Source organism: Ascaphus truei, chromosome 2 (genome assembly GCF_040206685.1).
Source record: "Ascaphus truei isolate aAscTru1 chromosome 2, aAscTru1.hap1, whole genome shotgun sequence".
Classification (NCBI taxonomy): Eukaryota; Metazoa; Chordata; class Amphibia; order Anura; family Ascaphidae; genus Ascaphus; species Ascaphus truei.
The window spans coordinates 5890757-5896838 of NC_134484.1; positions in this window are offsets into that span (position 1 = coordinate 5890757).

Consider the following 6082-nt stretch of genomic DNA (forward strand, 5'->3'; position numbering starts at 1 on the left):
AAGTCAGGCTAAACTTCTGCACTCAGCTGCGGGGTCCAAGTTCCCTTCCACCGCGGGGCCATTAGACAGTAGAAGTCCCTCCGGGGGTGAGTGAGAGGTGGAGGGAGAGGATGGTGGGAGAGAGAAAGGAGGGCGAGGGAGAGGAGTGGGAGAGAGAAAGGAGGGCGAGGGAGGGGAGTGAGAGAGAGGTGTGAGGAATGGTGAGCAGAAAGAGTGAGGGGGGGTTAGAAAGGAGGGATAGAGAGATGGGCTGACCCGGCTTTTCCAGCCAGCTTCACTCTGATTGGTTGCTTGGGAAAGTTCCCACGCATTGATTGGCTGCTCAGTTTTGTGAATGAAACTGAAAATACTATAAGAACCTGTGAGCCAATCAGATTCGGAGTCCCCGGTAGTAAGAGCGTGGGCGGGCTTTTCAAAGTTGCTTCTGTGTGAATAGCAGAGCGACCGGCTTCGATTTCGAGCCTGAAAAGTCTGCCCGCCAGAGCCTAAGTCCAGCTTTTTGGGACCAAGTCAGAATGCCGCAGGAGAAGGGCCGTTCTGCAAGGAATTGCCTGGGCCGTTAGCAATGTACAATCCGCCCCTGACAGCAAGTAAAAGAGGGATTCAGAGTACCAAATTGGACCTTTATGTATTTACCAGAACTTTACATTATGTTTCCAGTAATATATTCAGCAAAAATTACGATAATGAACCCAAGAATATTATATTCTGATAAAGTGGCACAGAGGTAACTATAAGGTTTGTTAAAACATCCCTTTACTGATATATTAATTACATGCACAATATGTAACGGATATCAATTAACAACCCTTTTGGTATGTCTGTGTATACGAATTAGTCACACACCTCCCTTCATTTCCATTGTCGTGTGATATTGTTAGAGTATATAAGTCAGTTTGTATCAGCTGTGCGACATGTTAAGTGTCACAAGTAAAGTGTCTGTAGTTATATTACAGATGAATTGGAGGTGAATTAGAAAAGAAGACCATCAGCTCTGCACCTGTGAGAACTTACCTTCTTATATGCTCTGGCAATATATACCCAACTTTAAGACTATAACTTCATCATCTGCTGTGTAACTGTCCATGCTACACTTCCCTCTCAGGCCTGATTTATACATTTGCACTCTCAATTCATATCCTCTAATGCCTGGAAACTCTCCTCCTAACTTTCTCTCCCACCCACCTGCACTGCATCCCAATATACCCTCCCTATTGCTGTTTGCCGTGTCCTCATTCCTTTGTAAACTTTTCTTATCTCACCAACCTCCTCTCTCCTCCTCCTAGCCACATCTCTCCATCGTTGCATGTCCCCACACACTGCACCACTATTTACAGACCTCTATCCCAGCTACTTCTGCACCCCTCAATAAAAAATCACTCCCAGAAATCCTTTTCTCACCTCCTTTCTCTCTCTCTACTCCTATTTGCTGTTGGGGATATCTCTCCTAATCCTGGGCCTGCCCATATACACACCTGCTCTCGCCCACTCCTCCCTGCCTCCTTCCACTCTAAGGGTGTTAACCTATCTAATTTAATACATGTTCCTTGTCTCCCTTCTCTATTCCCTTCTCCTGTGCCCCCTGGAATGTCTGCTCCCTGACTAACAAGGCTCTGGTTATACATGACCTCTTCTGCTCTTTGCTCTATCAGAAACCTGGCTCTCACAATATGACTCTGCTGTAGAGGCTGCTGTCCCCTATGGTGGTCTCTCTCTTTCTCTCACTCCACGCAGCAATGGCTGAGGGTTGGAGGGTAGGTCTCCTCCCGCTGCCAATATCAACTTCATGCCTCCATCTGTCTCTTTCTCTACCTTTGAGGTTCACTCTGTCCAGATTTTCTATCCTCTCTCTCTGCAGTGGCAGTCATCTGCAGACCGCCTACCTCTACAGCCCCTATCTCTACCTTTCTCTCTGACTTTGACTCCTGGCTTTCCTTCTTTCCTCTGACTCTTCTATCCTCTTACTGGGGGATTCAACCGTCATATGTCAGGACCCGCTGTTGCGGCCGTCCTCCTTTGGCACAGGCACCACCGTGAGATTGTTGACATTCTATTTTCCCTTCGCCTCAACCAAGATGGTGAAAACAGTAGTCACAGTGGCCCTGAATAAAGATGGCCAAAGACAGGTAGTGGCCTTGCTTCACCCTGAACTAAGATGGAGCCCAGTAATTGACTACTCCCTCCCTAGGCCTATATTTAGCAGCCGTTTGCAACCAGCCAGTGCCAGAGCAAGGTGTCTGTTCCCCTTGTGTCAAGCGTTTGTTCACATTTGTATCCTGATTGTATTCGACTTCGGACATCATATTGATGATCCCTCAGTCTCCTGGGCATCTCGCCTTCTCTCTGTAACCTCCACTAATGGAATAATTCCAGCACCCACAAGGATGGACACTACTTAGACCCGGTCTTTACTAAAAACTGTTCCCTATCTGATTTCTCTATCTCCACCCCCCCCAACCCCTTCCGCTTTCTCACCATCACCTCCTATCATAAAACAAAGCTCATTCACCTCACCCGCCTCTTCGACTCCAGTTGATCTGTCTGTTGGTGAACCTCAGGGCTCTGTTCGGCGGCCTCTCCTTTTATCTCTCTACACACTATCATTTGGTGACCTCATCAACTCTTTTGGCCTCAGGTATCACCTCTATGGAGATGATGCACAGATATATGTATCCACCCCGACCCTCACTCCTGCAATCCAGTCCCAAGTCTCGGATTGCCTCCTGGCTCCTTCTTACATATCAGCTGTGATCCTCTCTTATACCCGTGCTCTATCCATAAAAAAAAATCTCTCTCTCTCACTGACCCTTACCTGTGGAACTCCCTAACTCAGTATACACAAAGTACTGTCTTTCCTTATTTAAGGCAAACCTTAAATTCACCTCTTAAATGAAGCATGCCAGAATCACTCTACTCTTTCCTAGATCTGATAGCCCCCTCGCTATCCACCTTTAAGACTCACCTTAAGACACATCTGCTTAAAGAAGCATATGAGTAGCACTGGATAATCATGGGCACATGACACATAAAGCTTGGCCCCCTGCAGACGCACTTACTAGAATTCCCTCCTGCTGTCTCTGTACGTTCTCCCTACCTACCAATTAGATTGTAAGCTCCTCGGAGCAGGGACTCCTTCCTTAATGTTACTTTTACAGTATGTCTGAAGCACTTATTCCCATGATCTGTTATTTATATTATTTGTTATTTATATGATGTATTACTACTGTGAAGCGCTATGTACATTTATGGCGCTATATAAATAAAGACATACAATACAATACAATAGCCTGGACTCATGGCTACTGTCCCACACCCAGTCGCTCCTACCAACCCTTATGGCCAAGCACTGCCATCTATCGCACTTATTCCCTCATCTGTCTCTGTAAGTCTCCCAATATACCACTTAGATTGTAAGCTCCCAAGGGTTGGGATTTCCTTTCCTATTGTCCGACTTTGTTGCACTTAACGTATTGTAATTCCCTGTACTGTTTTTGTCTCTTTTGTAAAGCGCCGAGTATACACTGTGGGTGCTATATGAATAAAGATATGCATACAATATATTCTTACCGTACACACATTCTGAGCCTGTATTCTTTTCTTTGTGAACCCACGTGGTTGCCTAATATTTTTTACAATAGCTGTGGAGAGAGGAAACACGCTTTACACAGATTATGTTTATTCCTGCATCTTGCTTTGAAAACGTCCTATTTTAATAAACTTTTCAACTGGAATATGTTAAAATATCAAAAAAACATTAAGTGAAATAAGAGACATGGTAATAAAATAAAAACAAGTTAAAGACATTTTCTTTTATGGTTCATATAAACAATGCTTTACCTAAAGGGAAATATTTGTGATCCTGGGGCAATAACATCATCTCTTTCAATGTACCCCATAGACTCATCGAGAGCCAGGACAGGTTATTACAGCCAGTCCGGCATTAACTTCTATTCAAGGCAATGGTAGTTAGCGCTGGAACAGGTGCAATAACCCATGTGCCCCTCTGTATCTAGCCGTCATTGTGCTATAACAACATTGGTGTTTACTGTACAGAGACTGCTATCTATTTCAATCTATATTCCAGTATGAAGATTGCCTCAGAGGTAGCTGCATGAAGTTACTAAGGTATCAGTTTACACATACATTCCTTTGGGATAATAAAACAAGTATATACGGTATGCGTGAAAGGCTTTTAGCCTTTCCACCAAACAATGAATGAAATCAAACCGCTCATCCTATTATCTTTTTTCGTGTGTGCAAATAAAGATGATTCTTTTGTATCTTCTTTGATCAATCCTGTACATTTGTTGCCACCAAAATTTAGTGAAGTTCTATGCAAAATGTTCAAAATTGTAATAAAACAAAATATGGGAAAAATAGGGATTTGTGTATTCCGCTGTGCTCATTTGCTTGCTTTTACCCAGAATCCCTGCTGGCTGTAGTGGAAGCACTGTTTGCTCAGTGATGTCTAAAAATTCAAGGGGAGTGAAAGGGCAGCTACAGTATAGGGAGGAAGGAGACAAATGAAATTGATGACAGAAAATGGGTAAGATAGGGAAGGTAAGTGGATAGAGATGGGGAGAATAAATGATCAGGACGCTTGGGGAAAGATTACAATTACCCTATTTCCTCGATTCTAAGACGCACCTTTTTCCGATTTTCACATGTCTGAAATCGGGGTGCGTCTTAGAATCGATGTATTAAAAAAAACAAAAAACAAGTTTCTACATCACTAACCCCCTCTTTTTACTTACCATGTTTCAAGAGAGGTCCCATATCAGCAGAGGACAAAAATCTGCAGATGTGGGACCTTTCCTGCTGCCGCCGCCCGCTTCATCCTCCACTGACATGGGACCTCTCCTGAAACATGGCAAGTGAAAAAGTAATTTTCCCTCGATCGTAAGGGCCAAATCGATGGTGCGTCTTATAATTAATGGCGTCTTACAATCGAGGAAATACGGTACTTGGGAAAGCTAAAGGCGATAAATAGGTAAAAACTAGGGTGTCAGGTAAGCAGCTTAGAACAACAGAAAAGTGGGTCTGACAGAGAAGTGGTTTGGGGAAGAGATGAAAGTGCAGAAGTAGGAAAAGATTAAAAGAGGAGATAGATCTTCTCAAAGTGGCTTTGATGCTATGGGAGAGGATGTAGTACAGAGGAGCTGGGAGAGCAACACATTGTATTAGGAGTTTCCCAGTCTGAAAGCTTCTGAAATCTTTAGTGATACTTCACCTAGATTCCTGGGCACAGTTATGGGAGACAAAACCAATGTAACATTGAAAGCCTTAAGAGTAAAGACTTACAGACATCCACATAGGGGGCAGGAAAAAACCCTGTCAAACTATTTGTCCGAATAATGGGAAGAGCAGAATAAGATGTTGTTCTCTAAAAGGAAGATTTGGGGGGAAATGTGAGGGAGAACAAATGATTGGGTACACGGACCAGTCTTTCAGCAGACGGGGAGCAAATACAGTAATAGAAGTAAAACATTCTAGGTATAAAGCAAAACACCCTAAAGGGTTTAGGAAGAATGCGAAAAATACTTATAATGCAGGATTAGAGAAAGAAGGAACAGGGAATATTTTTTATTGACCACCAATCTCCATTAATTTTAACAACCCAATCATGCTGGGGGTGGACAATCTAAGTTATGAGGAGAGGCTAGCTAAATTACATTTATTTACATTAGAAAAGAGGTATCTAAGAGGGGATATGATACATGGGAAGGATGTTGATCCAGGGATTAATCCGATTGCCAATTCTTGGAGTCAGGAAGGAATTTATTTTTCCCCTTAAGGGTTTTTTTTTTGCCTTCCTCTGGATCAATAAGTAAGTATAGATATAGGATAAAGTATCGGTTGTCTAAATTTAGCATAGGTTGAACTTGATGGACGTACGTCTTTTTTCAACCTCATCTATTATGTAACTATGCTGAGAAAATATAGTTGTACTGGTAAAAAGATTTGTTTCTCTGCCTTTTTTCCCCAAAAATGTTCTGGTCACAAAAGGAAACAATAAAGTTGCTAGATGATTTTATACGCGTCTCCCACTTACTGTGCATGAACAGGTTGCATACAGATGCAG